At 40.9% G+C, this 23435-nt stretch overlaps 1 long non-coding RNA gene across 1 annotated transcript in view; it reads right to left on the bottom strand.

Annotated features, from left to right (window-relative positions):
- Window positions 1-3760: 3760 nt before the first annotated feature.
- Window positions 3761-23435, bottom strand: part of LOC137096389 (uncharacterized) — a 48017-nt gene continuing 28342 nt past the window's right edge. Inside the window, exon 3 of the long non-coding RNA XR_010909425.1 lies at window positions 3761-3961. This is a non-coding gene — a long non-coding RNA (uncharacterized lncRNA). The remainder of the gene's footprint in view (window positions 3962-23435) is intronic.

Genomic DNA, 23435 nt, shown 5'->3' with positions numbered 1-23435 from the left:
CTTTTTGAATAGATTAAATCCCTCAATAGTTATATATCCCAGTTATGAGAGTCATCCCACCAATTATCTATTATACCTATAAAGTCATATTTACCTCCCTGACTAGTTTTGGGAAACAGGCACATTCATCTTTTCCCAAACTCTGTTCTTTCGTGTACAGGCAACTAAAACATTGTTGGTTCTCATTCTTTTTTCTACTTTAGACTTTCACTGTAGCTCCCACTCTCCCTCTCTTAGCTTTTTCTCTATAGTTTTTCCTACATCCTGGTATTTATTTAGTTAGTTATTGTATTTCTTTACCGCTTTTCTCACGCCTGGGGTATCAATGTGGTGTACAACATAATAAATGGCAAAATTTGATGACACACACACACACACATGTACACCACATATCTAAATCAATAACATATAAATGAAGATCAAAACCATTAAAACTATAAAAACATCAGACATAGACATCAACATAGAACATTTTAAAACATTTTAAACATTGCACTGATCCCAAGGTTGTCATTTAACTACTTCAATATTGCTATCACTTTCCAAATGCTTGCTTGAATAGCCAAGTTTCAAGTTGTTTTGTAAATGTGGTGTCAAACTGCATTGATACTGTAGTGTAGATGTACCCCTAGTCTTCATTTTAAAGCCAAAACCAACACCACATGCATGAACATTGATACATCATGTGCTGTCGCACGCTGGGCCTGTGCATAAGACTGTAGACAGGACATAAATTCTGTGTGCCCAACGGGACACCGGGGCTACCTCAGATTAAAGGCCCTTGGATTTCCTTAAAACAGAGTCTTCTTGCTCAAAGGTTTAACAAAGTTCTTTATTATTGAAAACAAACAGGTACTTTAAAGCTTTCTTAACAGTCTATTGGCTCTCTCTCAATCTTGTCCACAGGGAACAGGCACTATCTTCATAAGCTGTATTTTAGCTAATAGGGAAATCCTTAACTTCTAATCTGGGCAGTCTGTCTTTGCCTCTGTTGGCGTGGAGCCCCTGCACCCGGTACCAACTGCTTCTGGCTCCCGCGAGTGACCCTTACCAAGCAGAGCTTTGTAGACTTCCAGGGAAAAAAAACTCAGGTTTCCGTGATGGCTGACTGAAGTCCTTCAGCAAAGGAGCTGCAGGGCTGTATAACCCCGGTCAAGCTGTAGGCTGTATATCTCCCCAGCCAAGCCATAGAAGACGAAGCTTTCTACAGGAGCTCTTGGTATTATATCCTGCATGAAAAGCTTCTCTGTGTGGACTGAACCCAAACTGGCTCCTATTCCCTCCAAAACCCAAAAAGGGGCAGGACCAGGGAACCTAACTATAATTGACAGGTGGCTTGCCCTTTGATTGCAGCCAAAAGAAGCCTCCTATCTGCAGAGTCCCTGAAACTTAGGATTACAACAAACATTCAATGCAAAGCAAACAAAATTGGAGCTCCTGGTACAGCTGTACCTGCACACATCAATTGTGTGTGCATGTGCCTTCAAATTGCCTGTCAATTTATGGTCATTTATTTATCATGTCAGAAGTGAGCTGAGTGTACAGTTAAAATGCATTTAAAAACACAAAGTTTTAAAAAAAGAACTTGGCATTATACTAAATGTCCTTTGACCAGAAGCTGGCCACTTGGAGTGCCTCTGGTGTCACTGTGAGAATGTCCTCCATTGTGCATGTAGCAGAGCTCAGGTTGCATTGTAATAGGTGGTCTGTGGTTTACTCTTCTTTGCACTTGCATGTTGTAGACTCCATTTTGTGGGCCCATTTCTTAAGGTTAGCTCTGTATCTTGTGGTGACAGAGGGCAGCCTGTTCAGCACCTTCCAGGTTGTCCACTCTTCTATGTGCCCAGGAGGGAGTTTCTCATCTGGTCTCAGCCACTGATTGGGGTGCTGGGTTTTAGCCTGCCACTTATGGACTCTCGCTTGCTGAAGTGTTCCTGCAAGTACCTCTGTAGATCTTAGGAATCTGTTTCTTGATTTAAAGCATTGACATGCTGTCTAATATCCAAAGAGAGGATGGGCTTTATGGTGATCTCATCACTTTAATAAGGAAGTCTCAGAGGTGATTTTGCCAGTTCCTTCCTCTGAAATATGGCCTATAGCACCTGCTATTCATTTGCAGTCTCCCATCCAAGTATTAATGAGAGCTGACTCTGCTTAAATTTCCAAGATCAGATGGAATCTGGTGCCTTCAGGGTATTTAGGCCAGCATATCAAAACAATTTACCAACAAACTGGCAATATAGCATAACTCAATTTAAATGGACACTTGCCCAATTAGTTACTAGGCATCGAATTTGCTTTACCACAGTAATGTGCTAATGAGGGACAGATATTATTGTGAACTAGCATATAATACCATGTCAGGAATTATTTTTAATTATCCTTTTAAAAACCTTAATATACTGATGCATCAGCAGTACTGTCAGATATAATACAGCCATTTATATTATAGTGTAACATCTTGCCAGCTTCCCCTGAGAATTTGTATCTAATGAAATTACTGAAAAACCATTCATCATGCAATTCAAAAGACTAAAAATATGAAAATGAAGATGAACAAGTAAAAATCAGGGCAGAGAAGAAAGAAGAGTGTATAGGTCAGAAATCTATGACCAATTAAGGATTTACAATTATATTTCCATGTGGTGGGAAGCAAAACATACATAATCATAGAATCATAGAATCATAGAATCAAAGAGTTGGAAGAGACCTCATAGGCCATTCAGTCCAACCCCCTGCCAAGAAGCAGGAATATTGCATTCAAATCACGTAGTAATCATGTAGATACATATGCTTATGGGAGAAAGAGGATGATCTCTTTATCTCCCTTTCGTCTATCTGTATATTCAGAAGTATAGTTGTGTACTAGCAATTCAGACTAAAGATCCACACAAGAATTGTCTTGAAAAAATAATCACAAGTATATATCATTTACAGATGTCCCGATTCATGAAATCCAAGTATATAAGAAGAAATGTGTGATGTCTGTTTGCTTGTGGCTAATAGACCCCATGTGTAGGTTTCCACATAGATTTTCAAACAGATTCACCTATAAGGCTTCACAGAGGAGCAAAAGGATTTCTATGCCTTATATATGTATGGTGGGAGCTATTATACTGAAGCAGCATTCAGATATAAACTCCAATTGTATAAATATGTGCCTTCATGTTGTGTGGCAACCCCATTGATTTTGTGGGGTTTTCTTAGGCAAAGAATACTTTGGGGGTGGGGGGCTTTGCCTGTTCTTCCTTCTGAAATACCTGGTATTCATTGGCAGTCTCCCATTCATGTACTAACTGGGATAAATCTGCTTAACTTCCAAGATTAGATGTGGGAGGGAGTACAGATCAATTACAGGGAATGTGATAGCTGATTTCCAGTTTGATAACTATGTTTAGAAGATCCTAGATGGGTTTGATATGTGACCCCTTTATGCTGAGGGACTACTCAGAAATGATGCCACATATTTTTGCAGTGCATCGCATGCTTTCCTGCACTGCACTGCACTGCACTGCACAAATCCCAATTCTGAGCTGTCTTCAGATACAATGGTGGCATGTCACAATTTTTGTTACAGAGATATTATCTCTATGCAGAAAAATGATGGTGCTACCTTACCACCCTTTACTGGAACCAGTCACGTGTTTCTGTGTGAGCATGAATCTGTCACCATGGTAAGAAAGGGGAAGAAAAACCTGATTATAACAGTGTCTCCAGCAGGATAAAAATATACAGAGAACATTTGGTATAGTTGTATAGTTTTATTTTATTTTTTTACATTGCAGGTTTGGAGAGAACATAGTGAGACTTTGGAATTTCACAGGTATTGAGAAGCTGAAAAGTAGAAGCAGATGGGCTGCAGCTGAGCTTTGGTAGAAACCATATCTCAATTAAGTATATATCACATCCTGACCTCTGCATGTTGCATGTTCCCATCTGCGAATCTGGACATCTGAGCTCCCTGCAGGTAGACACAGATATAAAACCAAGAGATTTCAGTCCATTTGGGCAATGATAAAACTATGATCACATTTATATATGTAAATTTCCTGTATAGAATAAAAAAGCATATGACTCAGGACTTGTTCACATTGTGTTATTATTCCATTTTAACTGTGATGGTTCAATTTTATGAAATTCTTGAGCTTCTAGTTTGATGAGAAACAGGACCCCTGGGGGGTTGCAAGCAGGGCCAGCCCTAGGTAATTTTCAAGTGTAAGCAAAAAATATTTTTGCCAAACCAATCATAAGGAAGGAAAGATAAGGAAGGAAAGGTGCCCCCTGCTGTGTGTGTGCGGGGGTGCCATTCCTTCCTTCTCTTTCCTTCCTTATTTTCTTTCCTCTCTCTCCTTCCTTTTTTTCTTTCCTTTCCTCTGTCCTTCCTTATTTTCTTCCCCCTCTCTTTCTTTTCTTCTTTCCTTCCTTCTCTCTTTCCTTTCTTCCTTCTCTTCTTCCCTCTTTCCTTCCTTCTTTTTTCTTCCCTCTTTCCTTCTTTCCTTTCCTTCTTCCTTCCTTTTCTCTCTCTTTCCTTCCTTCTCTCTATTCTTTTCTCTCTCTCCTTCCTTCCTTTTTTCCTCCCTCCCCTCTTTTCTTCTTTCTTTCTTTCCTCTCTTCCTCCCTCCCTGCTTGGCAGAAAGGGGCTGGATTGGATGCCCTTTGGGGGACCCCTTTCCAACTGTTCTAGGCACCGCTTTGTCCAGATGGCTGCAAAGGGAGTCCCTTCTTTTGCCTCTTATTATAATTAGTATTATTAAGGGGGCCTTCCTGCCCTTCTTCTTCCTCCTCCTCCTCTTCCTTTTCCCTCTCCCCTTTCAAACCGGGTCTGCTTTATTTCGGGTCCATCGTGGGGTGTCTGCGTGTTGCAGCTGTGGCAGGGCGGGGAAGGGAAGAAGGGAAGGAAGGAAGGAAGAGAAAGAGAAGCCGCCCCTTGAAGCAGCACAGAGGTGCAGTTTTTTCCCTCTTGGCTTTGCTTTCATTTCCTTTCCTCCCATTTGCCACATCCTGCAGCCTGGGATGAGCCTGGGGCGGCATGGCAAGGCTGATGGGCTCTCCACTCGGGGTCTCCTCCCTCCTTCTTCTTCTTCCTAGCTTCCAAGCCATGTGCAGGTGGGGGCCTTGGGGGTGCGGGGCCTGTGGGGCAAAGGGAGCCTCCCAGCCAGGGATGCCTTCACTTTGCTCCAGCTGGGATGCCAGAAGGTCCTCACCAGGGGCACCTCAAGAGCGCCCCTCGGGGATTCGTGCTTTACACAAATGCGTATCTTGCCTATTGCTTCAGCCACCCCTGGTTGTGAGGTGGTGTCAGAGGGGTCAACAAAGACCACCAGAAAACACAGTATTTTCTGTTATCATGGGGGGTTCTATTTGGGAAGTTTGGCCCAATTCTATCATTGGATTTCAGAATGCTCTTTGATTGTCAGTGAACTATAAATCCTGGCAACTACAACTCTCAAATGTCAAGGCCTATTTTCCCCAAGCTCCACCAGTGTTCACATTTGGGCAGATTGAGTATTTATACCAAGTTTGGTCCAACACCATCATTGTTTGAGTCCACAGTGCTCTCTGGATGTAGGTGAACTATACTTCAAAAAACTCAAGGTCAATGCCCACCAAACCCTTCCAGTATTTTCTGTTGTTTATAGGAGTTCTGTGTTCCAAGTTTGGTTCAATTCCATCATTGGTGGAGATCAGGATGCTCTTTGATTATAGGTTAACTATAAATCCCAGCAACTACAACTCCCAAATGACAAAATCACCCCCCACCCCCACCCCACCAGTATTCAAATTGGGGCATATCGGTATTTGTGCCAAATTTGGTCCAGTGAATGAAAATACTTCCTGCATATCAGATATTTACATGACGATTTATAACAGTAGCAAAACTACAGTTATGAAGTAGAAACAAAAGTAATTTTATGGTTGGGGATCACCACAACATGAGGAACTGTATTAAAGAGTTGCAGCATTAGGAAGGTGGAGAAACACTGCACTAGAGGAACTAAAGGCTCCTGCCTAAAATGCCAATCCCAAATTCCATAGGGCAGAACCATGGCAATAAACGTGGAATAATAGCTCTATAATCATGTAGGGTGAATGGACCTCTAGCAGTTAGCAACTACACGCAATTGGGCAAAGGCACCATTGGCTACCTCCCAAAAAAAGAGAAAAGTAAGGAATCACAAGATGAAAGTGATCCCAGAGTTAGTAGACAATTTTAAGGGTCCCACCCTCCCTTGCATTTAACTGTAGCAATGGGGCTGTTACACATGGCAGTGCTTCAAATTTACAAAATCACATGTTAAAAAAAACAATCCTCTTTTGCATTTCCTGTAACTTTTGATAGCAGCAGATACAACAAAAACCAGGCAAAACTGTTCATATTTCCACCCTGTAGGAACAATCATAACTTTACCAGCAGTTGTGAAGCTTCAAATTGTATGCTGAAACTAAAATCAATTTAAATACTTTTCTAATGGATGCTGTTGCTATTAATTGGCAAAGAACCAAACGTGCCTCAAAAGCTCAGCATTTCAGAAGTGGGATATCAAAGGAAAAATCAGCAGTACTCTATGCTATATCAAAGGTTAGTTCTTAATATCTCCCAGTTTGAAAAAGCAGGTGTCAGTTTGATAAAAAGAAGCTAATATAGTGTGCACTATTTTAGGTCCCATTGGGGTAATTTAACCCATCCCCCTCCATTCCAATTTGCTAAGAATTACAGGGCACATTTCCAACCCAGTATCAATTTAAACCACAGAGGCAGGGAAGACTTTGAACTGAGAGTCAGATGTAACTCACAGAGCTTGCCTACTCAGCCCGCTTTACATCTCACCCAGCAGGAATTATATTTGCCCAGGATTTCTGAATATTCATTATCTTTTGAACATACTACTAGGTTATCATGCTATGATTTCACTTTAAATACATCTTCTTGAATTCTGGAATTGGTAATTTGGGAAGCAATACTTAGATGTTGAACTATGTATGCCTAGATTCCACAATCACCCATGGGATGGGAAAAGGCACTGTCGCTATTCCCGGGGGGTGGACTGGAATATTGCTATTCCAGAATAACCTCAGATTAAGTATAGATGAGCCTTAAGGACCTCATGAGTCTCCTCTGGAAGATAGGACAGAATACAAATAAAGATTGGTACTATTATTATTTGATACATAACAAGATTAGTACACAGCAGTGTAGTAATGCTGGCTTTTGAATTTGATCACCTGTCAAACACTTTCCAAGTGTCTAGGAATATGTGATGTATCGGCAAATACTGTGTGCAGATCGGAGTAGGGTGGCTTTTTGCAGCTGACAGATGGTAATTTTGTCAGTGCCAATTGACGCAGCGGGATTGTGGCGCAGCTGGCTGAGTGTCAGCTGCATTAAGATCACTCTCATCAAAAGGTCATGAGTTCGAAGACAGCCCGGGTTGGAATGGGTTTCCAACCAATTGTGTAGCCTGCTGTCGACCTTTGCAACCCGAAAGACAGTTGCATCTGTCAAGTAGGAAAATTAGGTACTACCTTAAAGTGTGGGGAAGCTAAATTAACTAATTTATGAGGCCATAAAAAAAGACTCCAGCAAGCACTCCAGCAAAAAGCATGTGGGGAATGTGGAAGTACTTCATCAGTGTTGCAGATGGACGATGAAAGTGACAGCTCCCCTGGCGACCAGAAAAAGTTAAATAGCCTCTGTCTATGTCTGTATATGTTGTATGTCAAAATTGGCATTGAATGTTTGCCATATATGTGTACACTGTAATCCGCCCTGAGACCCCTGCGGGGTGAGAAGGGCGGAATATAAAAGCTGTAAATAATAATAATAATAATAATAATAATAATAATAATAATTTTTAAGTGCAGGCACTTTAGGCACTGTACCCAGTGTGCCTATCACCACTGGGACCACCACCTTTACTGGTTTATGCTATAGTTTTTACCTTTTGATCTTTAAATCCTTATTATTATTATCATCGTCGTCGTCGTCATCATCACATCTACGTTAGACCCCTTGCTAGTTTAGCTCGGAGTTTCGGCCTGGACTGCTACCAATATGCAGACGATACCCAACTCCTTCTGCGCCTGAAGCCTGGAGCAACGTCAATACCAGACAATTTCACCCTATGTCTGGAAGCTCTGTCGAACTGGCTATGTGCTAGCAGACTGAAGGTGAAGACTGAGATTCTCTGGCATGGCCGCCCGGCAGGTCTGACTCCTCCATTACCCACTTTTGATGGTGCCGCCCTATCTCCATCGACCACTGTTAAGAGCTTAGGTGTCGTCCTGGATTCGCAGCTGACAATGGAAGCTCAGGTCGCTGCTGCCAGCAAACAGGCCTTTTTCCATCTACGACAAGCGAGGCAACTGGCACCCTACCTATCTGACGAGGCTCTAGCAACTATCCTCCATGCCACGGTCAAGTCTAGGCTGGACTATTGCAATACCCTGTATATTGGCCTTCCGATGTCTACGACCTGAAAGCTTCGTATCGTTCAGAACGCGGCAGCCAGGTTACTCACAGGAACACCCATGAAATGCCATATAACACCAGTGCTGCAACATTTACATATGGCTTCCAACTGAGTACCGTGGCCTGTATAAGATGTTAGTTCTGACCTTTAAAATTCTTTACGGCCAGGATCCATCGTACCTTAGGGATCGCCTCTCCTACTCCCATCGTCAGAGGTCGCAATGACCAGCCCAACGCGACTTACTCTATATACCGGATCCTAGAGAAGTGCACTTGGAAAGGACCAGACACAGGGCTTTTTCTATTTCTGCCCCTGCCTTATGGAATTCCTTGCCACCCTACATGAGAGCCATGCGTGACTTAGGGCCTTTTACTCTCGCACTTAAGACCTGGCTTTTTACTAGAGCATTCGATCCCTGTTAATTTTTAATTTTTGTATGTATGTATTTTATCTTTTACAATTTAGCTGTAAATCGCCTAGAGCATTCTCGGATGGAGGGTGATTAATAAGTAATTAAATGATGATGATGATGATGATGATGCACTTTTCTCTCAGTATTGAGACCCAAGGCAAGTTATAAGGAGATGAGAAAACAGACATAACTTTAAATATTGAAACACAATTAAATAATTGTCACCATTCAGACAAAAATGAGTTGGTAACTTTAACACATATCAGAGAGAGGTATATAATAAAAAAGAATGGTACCTTCAATTGAAAGCCTCATCCTCAGCAGCCAGTCAGTTCTAAAGCCTACCTGGGGGAAAAAGCATTGCCTTCTGGCAGAAAAATAATAGAGAGCAGGCCTGCTTTCAGTAGGGAGCTCCAGAACTTGAGACAAACCTCTTCTTCCTACAGTGGACAACCAAATACTGCTGGAAAGCCCACAAAGAGGATATAAATACAATAGCATTCTGCTATTTCTGCTCTTCAGCCAATCTTATCCAAAGTTACATCTGATACTAGAGATCATCATAACTGGAAGTCATGGAGAGCATATCCTTCATGAATTAGAGCTTTTCTAGAGATATGACTAACCTGAAATCTCTGTTCTAAACCATTTCTCTGGGTCCTAGAGAATTTATCCCCATCGAGTCTAGGAGTTTCTCCCCATAGAGGAATAGGCTTCTGTTGACCCATTTACTATCTTCATCTGTCAATAGCCATTAAGAATCATAGAGTTGGAAGAGACCACATGGGCCATCAAGTCCAACCCCCTGCCAAGAAGCAGGGAAATTGTATTGAAAGCACCCCCAACAAATGGCCATACAACTTCTTTTTAAAAGCTTCCAAAGAAGGAGCCTCCACCACACTCTGGGGCAGAGAGTTCCATTGCTGAATGGCTCTCACAGTCAGGAAGTTCTTCCTAATGTTCAGATGGAAAAAACTTGAACTAATGTGATTGCCCATCTCTGCACTTGGGACAGTAACCCGATGATCCATCCTACCTAATTCTAATAGCTAACTGCATCCTGAACCACTGTCTGGTAAACATAATCCTTATGCAATCTAAGGATTATCACAGGAAAAGAGCCGCAGCACGACTATAAGTTTACTATAGGCACAAATCTATTGCACACTAGATTGAAATAGAGTGTGACTTTCATTCCACTTTACTTTACACATTTAGTCGTTTCTGGATCTTGGGGGATGACATGACACCTCTGCCTCTCATTCGATAATTCAAGGGGACTGTCCAATCCATTGCTGTAATGTAAGGTGAGCCAAAAACCTTTTGAGAACCTGTCTCTCTTTTGGATACAGGTGGATATAAAAATAGTACAATTTCACTTTTAACAGAAAGCTGCATTCTTTGTCTTGCAGTTTTGCTATTGAGAACCTGCCTTTTTAAAAAAAATCATGGTACCTGAAAGCATCTTTGTGAAATAGGTTTGCCTAACGCCTACAGAAATGCTTGTTAAATTACTGATTAGTACCAAAAATATGATAACCATGGCTACTGGGAATATGCTTATTGCTTATATAACACAGTCTTATCCACTTCATGCAGTGCTAGCAAAAAGGTCTGCAGCAATTATGATTTCTTGTTTTGATTATTTTTAGCATTTTTGTGCTGACTTTCAAACATGTTCTCAGGGTGATTTACAAAGAATCAGAAAATAATACCCAAGCAACAAAGTCCACAATTCAAAGCAAACATACACTTATGAAAAGAAACGCCATCTATAATTTTCATACAAACTCTCTATCATCTTACATAACCCTTTCACAGTTTATGGTCAGTGACATAATATGCTACTTTCTGTACTCCATTACTTGGATCCCACTCCCACAAAAATTATTTATGATGTCATCAGAAGGAATGGATCAAAATCCACATAAAATCATACTAAAACAAGTCTATTGGTCTTAAAGTTATCAGTAGATTCCTGGCTCTCCCTTGCTTTTTAACATAAAACCTTTTAGGTGGTATAAAAGAACATAACAGAGGCACCACAGAGAATGATAGACTGGAAAACCTATGGAAATCAAGCAGAAATGACATCAGAATACGTGTCATCAATGAGGAAACTTGTTCTGAGCTTAAACAGTGATAAAACTGTTGACTAAATTATGTCTTCTGAAAATGAGTTAATTGCTCTTTCTAATTTCGAAGTGGGAAAAAAGGGATTAAGTATTTCGGAATTACATTTACTAAGGACAACAGTCTTTTTATTTCAAAATAGTTAAGAAAAAGTCTGGAAAGAAATTTAAAAAGACTTGGAAAAAATTAGGAAAGGTACACTTATCCTGTGGCAGGGGGAGGTATCACAATAATAAAGGCAAATGTGTTGCCAAGACTATTATTTTGTTTTCAAATTATTCCTATTATAAAAAATGGAATACCCTACATGGAATGGCAGAAGAAAATATCCTGGTTTGTCTGGCAGGCAAAGAAACTCAGAACAAAACACTGTATGATGCTAAAGAAAGGAATCATCTGGGGCTTCTAAGTATTAAACGATATTGTCAGTCCTATTCTTTTATATGGTTGAAAGAATTACTTTGCTTAGAAATGAAAGACTCTTGGAACTTGATGGTCAAAAATTCAGGTTTTGGTGGCATAATTTTCTTTGGTATAATAACGTTAAGGTGCATGCTGGATTTATAAATCACTTTTGCACATTTGATCTAAATATAGACAGATGCTTTTTCCTAAGATAATTAAAGCCATCTCATAGAATGGATCAAAAATTGGAAATAGTTGTTGAAAGCTTTCGTGGCTGAAATCACTGAGTTGTTGTGAGTTTTCCAGGCTGAATGGCCATGTTCCAGTGTGCCTTCCCAGAATAAGGAAACTCCCAGCAATATGTCCTCGAAATGCACTTTACTATTGATCTAGGAATGTCTGCACGCCCCATCCCTCTCTGAAAACTCTATCCTAGTTCATATTTCATCTGTTCATGCTCAGCATTATTCTTAAATTTTAATTATTACATTTGGCCCAGCCATAGGTTTTTAAATGTCATTGTGTTACTGTTAATGTCTATTGTTTATTTTTTGTTTTGAGTTTTATTTTATTGTTTGTATTAATTGTTGTTATTGCTTTTATCATTGATGTATTGTGGGCTCGGCCTCATGTAAGCCGCACCCAGTCCCTTGGGAGATGGTAGCAGGGTATAAATAAAGATGATGATGATGATGATGATGATGATGATGATGATGATTATGTTCCAGAAGCATTCGCTCCTGACATTTCACCCACATCTATAGCAGGCATCTTCAGGGATTGTGAGGTCTGTTGGAAATGAGGCAGTTGAGGTTTATATATCTGTGGAATGTCCAGGGTGGGAGAAAGAACGCTTGTCAGTTTGAGGCAAGTGTGAATGTTGCAATTGGCCACCTTGATTAGCATTTAATGGCCTTGCAGCTTCAAAGCCTGGCTGCTGTATGCCAGGGGGAATCCTTTGTTGAGAAGTGTTGGCTGGACCTGATTGTTTCTTGTCTGGAATTCCCCTGTTTTTTATGTTGCTCTTTATTTACTCTCCTGATTTTCAGGTCTTTTTAATACTGGTAGCCAGATTTTGTTCATTTCATGGTTTTCTCCTTTCTGTTGAAATTGCCCACATGCTTGTGAATTTCACAGAAACATAGAACCATAGGCTCATAGAACTAGAAGAGATCACATTTAATCATCAATTTAAATCCCACCCCATGCTAATGTCAAGCCAGATGTCTTCCACCCTGTATTTCTGCATTTCAGTTTTTTCTGCCCAAGTGGAGTACCTTACGTTTCTCCCTGTTGAAATTCATTTTCTTAATTTCTGTCCAGCTCTCTAATTTGTCGAGATCATTTTTAATTCTGATACTGTCCTCTGCAGTATTAGCCACAACTCCTAATTTGGTGTCATTTGTAACTTTGGCAAGCACGTGCTGTATTCCATCATCAAAGTCAGTAATAAAGATGTTGAATAGCACTGAGCCTAGTAATAGTATAGAAACCTATGGAACTCCACTAGTATTTTCGTTCTAGGATAAAGAGGAGCCATTTTTGAGCATATGTAAATTAAGTTTATCGGGCCCTGGGTATTTGAATTCATTTAGATTAGCCAGCTATCCCTGCACTGCCTCTTTACCTACTCGGTGCTGTGTTTCCCTTACTATATCATCTGCTCCATTTCTCCCAGTTTCAACGTTGTTTTCTTTTGGTGAGAAAACAGAGGTTCTGTGACACAGACAAAGTGATGGGTCAGCCTAGCTGGACCAGCTGGCCACAAACACAGCATCATGGTGGCCTGGTCCAGTGTAGATTATTGGAAAATTTAACAATATGAGGCTCTATTTTGGTCCATTTCCATTTGTTATATAACAACTGCAGGGAAAATAAGTAGGTATAAATAGTAGTTCCATTCGGTACGCTCATTTTTGCCCATTGTTCCACAAAGAAGTGGAGAAACTAGTGGCCCGTTTAACTATATTTTAAGTGAATGAGAAGTTCACTATCTTAGTAAAAGGCTGCCCAGCTACTTCTTGAAACAATACTTTGCAACCACAGATGGTTTTTTCCCCAGTTTATTAGATCTCTTAGATTAAGACATTTTAAGACAAGCCTGGACAAATGAGAAGGCTTTATATTACATTTCAGCAATCATTTTTACTTATTCTACCAGGTCCTGTGGATCCATCTATATCACCTGTTGCAAAGGGGGAGAGATTTGAAGAGATTTGGAGAAATAGGAATCTGCCAATCATCAATCATGGTCTAATCTTTTTCTTAGTGAAAGGCCCATACTTCGCTATCAATCTCCAGGCTCAGACATCATTATAAAGCAAACTGATAACATTTGAGCTATTGTGCTATTGAGAAGATGAGACTGAACAGAAGATTGAGCAGTGATGAAGAATGCAACATCTTATGTTATCTGTGTCAAGTATTTTGCAATATTGAGTGCACTATTACTGATACCACTCCAAATTTGGGTTTTCTTGTAGGGTAAGCTTCAAGAATATACAATTTTATGGAATAATGACTATGAGTTCTAGTTTATATTTTACCCAAGATGCATACACAAAGATTCCCACTTCAAATTTATTATTTAAGTAGCACTATTAATTCTTCCCAAAAACAAATGTTATATTCAATGTGGATTGTGAGAAAAGTGGAGTTTGGTGAAATAAAAGTAATTTCTGGGTGCATGTGACATTTTCTGGAAAGTTCAGCATATTTTTATTGATTTATACAACCTTATCTGACCTGGTTGTTTCACTTCACACATGCATATGTGTAGTTTTGGATAAAAGGTTTGCTGCAAAATGTTGAATTGCTCTTCTTTATGGTGATGTAGTGATCCATTCATATTCTTTCCATGTTATTTCTGTATCAAATTTTCAGCAAAAAGAAATGCCTAGGAACAAATCTCTTTTGTTAATGGAGATACATCTGTATTCTCCTTTAGCTTCCATGGTTCTATCCTACAGGATCCAGGGAAGGAGAAAAAAGCTAGCTGAAGTCAAAAATCTCAGACATCATTTGTTCTTTCAAATTTTCCAAGGTGCATCTCACACAAGTAGGAAAACACCTTTTTGCTCACAGACTCGCAAACCTCATTAGACGCACTTTAAACTATGTCCACCGGGGGAGGGGGACAACAGCCTTGCGAACACTACTTCACCCACAATGTCAGGGAACCGCCAGAAGGCTAAACGGAGGGCTGCACAAACACAACGAGGACCAAGTACCGAAAGCACAATAATCCCAATTAAACAGCTCAAGGGAAGATCTCAGGGGCTCACATGTCTTTACACTAATGCACAGAGCATGGGAAATAAACAATACGAAATCCAACTTTTAGCACAACACCACAAATATGATATCATAGCTATCACTGCAACCTGGTGGGATGACTCCTATCGCTGGAATGTAGATATCGAGGGCTATAACCTCTTTCACAGAAACCGAACAAAGGGGAGAGGAGGCGGAGTAGCCTTATATGTCAAAAACTGTTACACTGCAGAAGAGATGCAAGACAGCAATCCAGGAAACCAACTTGAAAGCATCTGGATAAGAATCAAGGGAACTGGGACTCAAAAAGATGTTGTTGTAGGCGTCTACTACAGACCCCCCAAGCCAGGAGGAAGAACTTGATGAAGTCTTCTGCCAACAGTTGACCAAACAGGCACAGAGAAGAGATGTAGTAGTCATGGGCAATTTCAACTATCCTGATATTTGCTGGAAAACAAACCCGGCCAAGAGTACAAGGTCCAACAAATTCCTCGCTTGCCTTGCAGACAGTTTCATGGTCCAGAAGGTAGAAGAGGCATCAAGGGGATTGGCTACTCTTGATCTCATCCTAAGAAATGCGGAGGACCTGATCGATGCGGTTGAAGTGGTCGGATCCTTAGGGGCAAGTGACCATGTGCTCCTGCAATTTGAGGTACAAAGGAAGGCTGAAACCAAGACAAGTCAAACCCGCACTTTGGACTTTAAGAGAGCTGATTTCCAAAAAATGAAGGAAACGCTGAGCAGCATTCCGTGGACACAGATACTAAAAGACAAGGGAGTTACGGATGGATGGGAATTTCTCAAGAGTAAAATATTCAAGATGCAATTGCAAACCGTGCCAACAAAGAGAAAAAATAGGACAAGTGCAAAGAAGCCAGAATGGATGTCCAAAGAACTTCTAACTGTGCTAAGACACAAAAGAGACATGCACAAGAAGTGGAAAAAAGGAGAAATCACCAAAGAAGAATTCAAACAAATAGCCAACACCTGTAGGGAAAAGGTCCGCAAGGCTAAAGCACAAAACGAGCTCAGACTTGCCAGGGACATTAAAAACAATAAAAAGGACTTCTTTTCGTATGTCAGTAGAAAAAGGAAAAACAATAGGACCTCTTCTAGGAGAAGATGGGGCAATGCTGACAGGGGATAGGGAAAAGGCAGAACTACTTAATGCCTTCTTTGCCTCAGTCTTCTCACAAAAAGAAAGTCATCTTCAACCTCAGCAAGATGGAGTGGAGGAGGGATTGGAGGGCATCCAACCCCAAATTGGGAAACAAGTCGTCCAGGAATACCTGGCCGCTCTAAATGAGTTCAAGTCCCCAGGGCCAGATCAACTACACCCAAGAGTACTGAAGGAACCAGCGGAAGTCATTTGGGAACCATTGGCAATAATCTTTGAGAGTTCTTGGAGAACAGGAGAAGTTCCAGCAGATTGGAGGAGGGCCAATATGGTCCCAGTCTTCAAGAAGGGAAAAAAGGATGACCCAAACAACTACCTCACGTCGATACCAGGCAAGATTCTGAAAAACATAGTTAAGGAAGTGGTCTGCAAACACTTAGAAACAAATGCGGTCATCGCTAATAGTCAGCATGGATTTATCAAAAACAAGTCATGCCAGACTAATCTGATCTCTTTTTTCGATAGAGTTACAAGCTGGGTAGATGCGGGGAATGCCGTGGATGTAGCGTACCTGGATTTCAGTAAGGCCTCGACAAAGTCCCCCATGACCTTCTGGCAAGGAAACTAGTCCAATGTGGGCTAGGCAAAACTACGGTGAGGTGGATCTGTAATTCGTTGAATGGACGAACCCAGAGGGTGCTCACCAATGCTTCCTCTTCATCTTGGAAAGAAGTGACAAGCAGAGTGCCGCAGGGTTCCGTCCTGGGCCCGGTCCTGTTCAACATCTTTATTAATGACTTAGATGAAGGGTTAGAAGGCATGATCATCAAGTTTGCAGATGACACCAAACTGGGAGGGATAGCCAATACTCCAGAGGACAGGAGCAGGATTCAAAACGATCTTGACAGACTAGAGAGATGGGCCAAAACTAACAAAATGAAATTCAACAGTGACAAATGCAAGATACTCCACTTTGGCAGAAAAAAAATGAAATGCAAAGATACAGAATGGGGGACAATGCCTGGCTCGAGAGCAGTACGTGTGAAAAAGATCTTGAAGTCCTCGTGGACAACAAGTTAAACATGAGCCAACAATGTGATGTGGCAGCAAAAAAAGCCAATGGTATTTTGGCCTGCATCAATAGGAGCATAGTGTCTAGATCTAAGGAAGTAATGCTACCCCTCTATTCCGCTTTGGTTAGACCACACCTTGAATATTGTGTCCAATTCTGGGCACCACAATTCAAGAGAGATATTGACAAGCTGGAATGTGTCCAGAGGAGGGCGACTAAAATGATCAAGGGTCTGGAGAACAAGCCCTACGAGGAGCAGCTTAGGGAACTGGGCATGTTTAGCCTGAAGAAGAGAAGGCTGAGAGGAGATATGATAGCCATGTATAAATATGTGAGAAGAAGCCACAGGGAGGAAGGAGCAAGCTTGTTTTCTGCTTCCTTGGAGACTAGGACGCGGAACAATGGCTTCAAACTACAAGAGAGGAGATTCCATCTGAACATTAGGAAGAACTTCCTGACTGTGAGAGCCGTTCAGCAGTGGAACTCTCTGCCCCGGAGTGTGATGGAGGCTCCTTCTTTGGAAGCTTTTAAGCAGAGGCTGGATGGCCATCTGTCAGGGGTGATTTGAATGCAATATTCCTGCTTCTTGGCAGGGGGTTGGACTGGATGGCCCATGAGGTCTCTTCCAACTCTTTGATTCTTTGATTCTATGATTTTGACAGCCTATATATTGAACATTATACTATGACTGCTATACCATTAGAGACCCTCTGAAGTGATGAATTCAGTGTCTCCATCTGCAGTGAGTCTCTGTGATCTGTATTTACCATTTAGTAGCCAAATAACACATATACATAGCCAATTAATGGTCTGATGAGAAGGCAGCCAGGCTGTAGTTGGCTGTATTGCTGCAACCAGATACACAAAAAAGTGTGCATCCTCCTGGGTCTTCCAAGAATCTTCACAGTTGTTCCAGGAGAAGGATGTCAACATTGCTTTCCCAGCTGCAAGAGCAAACCCACATACTGCTCTGCATCATCTTCTGGCAACTATTTCATTTTTTTTTAAATTTATGCCATCTTCCTCCCAACATGGGATTCAAAATAGCATCTCAGCCTATTTTATGTGTAGAAGATTCTGCCTATTTTATCAATAAAATTTGGTGATGTTAATACTGTGCACAAAAAGATACATTTTGGGCAAACATCAAGCAAGGTCTCTCAACAATCTGTTTTGTGAATTACAGAGAATAGTAAACATACAGGCTATATAAATGGTTCTGGCCCAGCTTATCTGTCTGAACGTATCTCTCCCTATGAACCATCTAAGAGTTTAAGATCATCCGGGGAGGCCCTGGTCTTGGTCCCGCCTTCTTCGCAGGCACGACTGATGGGGATGAGAGACAGGGCCTTCTCAGTGGTGGCACCTTGGTTGTGGGATGCCCCCCCCCCGGATATTAGATCAGCCCCCTCCCTCTTGACCTTCTGGAAAAAGTGAAAACATGGCTATCTGAATCTAATGCAACAGTTAAACACTGTATTAGCTCCAAGTGAACATTTGAATGGCGCAGACGACGATTTATGAAACTAACAATGAAGGCATGGGTTTTATATGTTTAATTGAATGTATTTTTAATTCTGGTAATTGTATATTGTTAGGCATCAAATTGCTACCTGGTTGTAAGCCACCTTGAGTCACCTTTGGGTTCGAAAAAGGCAAGATAGAAATATCATAAATAAATACATAAATAAATAAAATTACTTTGTTGTGAGGCTGAATATTGTGTGTGTGTGTGTGTGTGTATGTGCCTTCAAATCACCTGTTGAGTTCTGCTGACCCCATAAATTGCATAGAGTTTTCTTAACAAAGAATTCTCAGTAGTGATTAATACATAATAATAATAATAATAATAATACAATTCATTTACATTCCACTTTATCTCCCTGGAGGAACTCAGAGCGGATTGCAATATACATATAAGGCAAAAATTCAATGCCTTTTTACACACAGTGAACAACATACAACACAGACAAAGGTAAATGCCTTCCCCTTTTTTCCATCTCCGGCGTCTGGAGGCAATAGTCAACTCTGACCATGGGGAGGTGCTCTTGCTCCATTTTTCCATGCCGGGGAGCTTGTTGTTCATATTTTTATTTATTTATTTATTTATTTATTTCAAACATTTGTACCCTGCCTTTCTCAACCCTTGAAGGGGGACTCAGGGCAGCTTACAGCTGGCAACAATTTGATGCCCACAAAAACAAAACACAGTAAAACACGATAGTTACATAATAGGCAAAAAAATAGGTTAAAATCCATTTAAAACAATATTATTAACTAAGTAGCCATATCTAAATCCAATTCAGCGACCAACAACCCAGCCCAAAATCTGTCCATAGTCCCTTCCCAAAGAAATTGTGATTGTTGTCAGCCTGCTACCCAAATGCCTGGTCTCAAAACCATGTTGAGCTTCTTCCTAAAGGAAAAGGAGGGATGTAGTTGACCTAATTTTGCTGGGGAGCATGTTCCACAGGTGAGGGGCCACCGCTGAGAAAGCCCTATCTCTTATCCCCACCAAGAGTGTTTGTGCCGAGGGTGAGATCAAGAGCAGGGCCTCCCCGCACAATCACTCCGAGGTAGGACATAGAGGGAGATACATTTGGATAAGTAAGCCGGGCTGGAACCATATAGGGCTTTTGGCGTTTGGCGACTAATTGGCGTTTCCGAGCAGTCTTCAAAGGCAAGCCCACATAGAGTGTATTGCAGTAATCTATTCGGGATGTAACAAGGGTGTGGACCACTGTGGCCAGATCAGACTTCCCAAAGTAGTCTGGTGGGATCACCCCTCTGGTAAGCTGGTCAATGCGATGTGTGGGGAAATAGGTTCTTCCCCCTCCCCCCGCCACACCCCCCCCCCCACCCCCAATGGCAGTCACCAGATTCACCACCATGCATGGCGATTCTGGCAGACAGTGTGAAAAGATCCTTAGTTTACAAGGGGATGGGGGAGAATCTATTTTTATGTCATTAAATTAAGTGTCCTTCATACCAATGTTAGCCAATAGCTTTTCTTGTATAGGCTACTTAGATTGCAAACTTCTTGCAGCATGGTGGTGGGAAGAAAGAGGAAATGGCACAATGTTCAGACAGACTTGAAGTTATACAGTAATTATAGTTCTTGGATATATACTTACAGCTTGAAATGTATTTTTCAGAAACTGGTACAGGGCCTGCCTTCATTTTTTATCACAAGCAATATTTTTCACCAATACTGGAGGAAACCTGCTGGTTTCATATTCTTTGACTGCCAGGAGAAATTGATAGCAGTGACTCACATTCACATTTTCCCATTTACTTAACAATAATAGCATGTTTAAGTTGCTATTATTAAAATGATAGTTGCAAATCTAGTTCAATTTCATGCCATATGTTTACATGGCAGGTATATAACTAATGGTAAGTGCATTGAGAATTTTACATAGAATCCAATAATCCAGAAAATATAATTTAAAGATTGTTGTTTTTCCATATCCTGGTTAATAGACATTTGAGTCTGTTAACAAATTTGAATTTTCTGTGATTCACATAGTTCTTTTCAAGGTGGTGTGATTCATGGAACAAATGAAATGAGCAAAACCAAAATGATTTGTTCAACTGTTCCCCAGCAAGACAGTTTACACAATCCATGGGATAATGTGCCAGAAGGAATACTTGTGGGATGAGAAAATGATCACCCTGTGGAACATACTTAAGAAAGATATGGTATTATTAACAGCAAAAGAAAATACTGCTCTAGTAGGAATCCATGAATGAGGGTGGACCTTGATGTCACCGATCCAACAAGATGAAGAGGAATTTTGGGTAGAATGCAGAGTATTTGCCTACTTCTGCTGGTTTGGGAGCAGTACACGTAAACATCTCCAATGAATCCAGGGCCAGTCTGAAAAGCAATGCTCTGGATGTAAGTACCAATGTAGATAGGCCCTTAGTAAATAATGCTCAACTGAGTAGCCAATAGAAGATTCTAGCCATCATTTCCCAGTAACTCCAAGACAAATTAGATGAACAAGCCTAGCGAATAAAGGATCCAGCTTTATTGAAGGAAATGCAGTTCTCTTCTACACCTGAATAATAGGGCTGGGCGGTTTCGTCCGTTAATTTTGTATATCGGTTTTTTTTCCGTTAATTTCCCATATACGAAACGATATCAAACTTTTTTCCAAACCCGGAAGTGTATTTTCAAAATCAAAACAGCATGCGCCAAATATTTTTGTATTTCCGTCCATTTCGGAAATACGTAAGATGCTTGCTGGGAGCTCTCCTCTCTCTCCTCTCCTTAGCCAGTCAGAGCCTGAAAGAGGAGGAGGAGGAGGAGAGGGCGGGGAAGGTGCCGGCTGAGCAAGCGAGCGAGAGGGCGAGCGACCCTCAGCGGGAAGGCGGCCCCGTCCCTCCTTCCTCACCTTTGCGGTGGGTGTGCTTCGGAGGAGCCGGGCCCGACTCGGCGGCAGCGCTTGAGGGCCCGCCACAGTGAGTGCCTGCCTTCCCTCCTTTCCCTTCCTCTTTTCTTTCTTCTCCTTTCCCTCCTCTTGGTGGAGAAAGAGAGAGAGAGAGCCCGCAGGACTCAGGAGGGTGGGACGGAGCTGGGAGCAGCGGGGAGGCTCAGTCTGTTTGCCCTGTGGCTCTTTTTGGCAAGCATTTTCTGCCAAATATTTTTTTATTATTATTAAAAATAATAATAATTAAATTAAAAAATATTGAAAAAATATTGGAAAAAAATTCGTTGATGCTTTGCGCATGCGCAACCGCAGGCGCCATCTTTACAAAATGTTTTGTAAATATTAACGAAATTTCGTAAATACCAAACTTTTTTTTTATGGAAAATTTCGGATATATTTTTAAATACAAAACGCTGAGGCACCCTAAAAACGAAACGATATTAGAAACAATTTTTTCCGTTGTTACCCAGTCCTACTGAATAAGCCAGGATGTGAACAAAACGGGGCCCAAGTTCAGCATCCTTACATTCTACATTAATATCCTAAAAGTTGCTAGGGTAACTTTCCATCCAAATAAAATTACTTGAAGACATCATGGTTAGCTTTTCAGGCCACACTTCTACACTGGCCTTCAAGCAAATGCCTGCTTTAGAAACAGTCTAAATTCTTTGCTATCAGGAAGTCCTTAGCACTTTATGTATCCAGAGAAACCAAATACTCTGGCTATAAAATTTACTGTGCCAGCTTTTTTCATTAGAGGAGATGAAGGTATGCAATTAAAAAAGGAAATGCAAACCTTTTTTTTTAAAAAAAAAAAGGTTAGCCCAAATGAATTTGTGTTAGTGTCTACTCTGTTCTTATGTCCATAAAGAAGAAGTTTGCTCCAGCTTTCAGTGGCGCTTTGTTTTGGCTTCTGCAAGCTTTTTTTTAAAAGTCCTTTTAAGTCCTTTAGATTGCTACTTTTTGCTATTACTAAATTCTTTCCCTTTTTATCCCTGCTTCCTTTATCTTTCTTTGGTTCTTCACTTGTTTGAAGCCTTCAATATCTTGTAATAATAATGGAGGCAGAGGGCTTGCCTGCCGTTCCCTTGCGGTCAGCGTCCTCTTCCTTGGGTCTTCTAAGGGGATTTAGAGGGTTGTTGGGGCTCCCAAGGGACCCCCCCCTTCCCCCTTTAGTACCCCTTGTTGCCAACCCGGCCTTATCCGTCGATGTTGGGGAGAAAGATATCCTCCAGGCCCATTAGGAAGAAAATGGGTTTTTGAGGCTCTCGGAGCTTCAAACAACCATTGCTGCCTCCATTGTGCCTCCACCGGAAGGCAAATAAAAAAAAAAGACAAAGGGGTGGAGACCAGAAACGAGGAAGGCTACCACTAAATTTTTTATTTTTTTTTATACCTCGTACAAGAATTCCAACTAGAAGACATATGGCGGACGAGGAATCCTGAGACTAGAGACTTCACTTTCTACTCAAATAGACATGAGACATGGTCTTGAATCGACATGTGTTGGGCAACGAAAGCACTAGTAACAAAAACTAAAAAGGTGAAAATCCTACCAAGAACACACACAGACCACTGTCCATTAAAGATTGAGATACAAACTGGCCAATACACTAGAAGATGGAAATTAAATGACTTTATTGATAAGATCAGAAGAGGACATAAAAAATAACAAGAAAATACTGCAAGAATACTTTGAAAACAATCTAGGCAAAGGAACAAAGCTTGAAACAGTCTGGGAAGCTGGAAAAGCGGTCATGCGAGGGCACGTCATCCAACAAAGAGCTCTAAGAAATAGGAAGAAAAAAGAAGAATTAAGTAAACTGGAAGAAAAATTTTTAAAAAAAGAAGATTCACTTAAAAAGAGACCAGGAAATAAGAAAATACAATTAGAGATAGAAATAATAAGAAAAGAAATAGGCTCCATAGAAACAGACAGAATGGCCAAAAACTTAAAATATCTTAAAGCATACTACTTTGTCCAGGCTAAGAAACCAGGAAAGTATTTGGCCAAAAAACTAGCAAAGAGAAGACAGCAAAGATTCATAACGCAAATAAGAGAGGAAGGGAAAAACTATACTAGGGAAAAAGACATTGCGGTGCAATTTCAAAAATT

This window comes from Anolis sagrei, chromosome 2 (genome assembly GCF_037176765.1).
Source record: "Anolis sagrei isolate rAnoSag1 chromosome 2, rAnoSag1.mat, whole genome shotgun sequence".
Lineage (NCBI taxonomy): Eukaryota > Metazoa > Chordata > Lepidosauria > Squamata > Dactyloidae > Anolis > Anolis sagrei.
The sequence above is the reverse complement of the archived record's forward strand: the minus strand, read 5'-3'. Positions and strand labels throughout refer to the sequence as shown.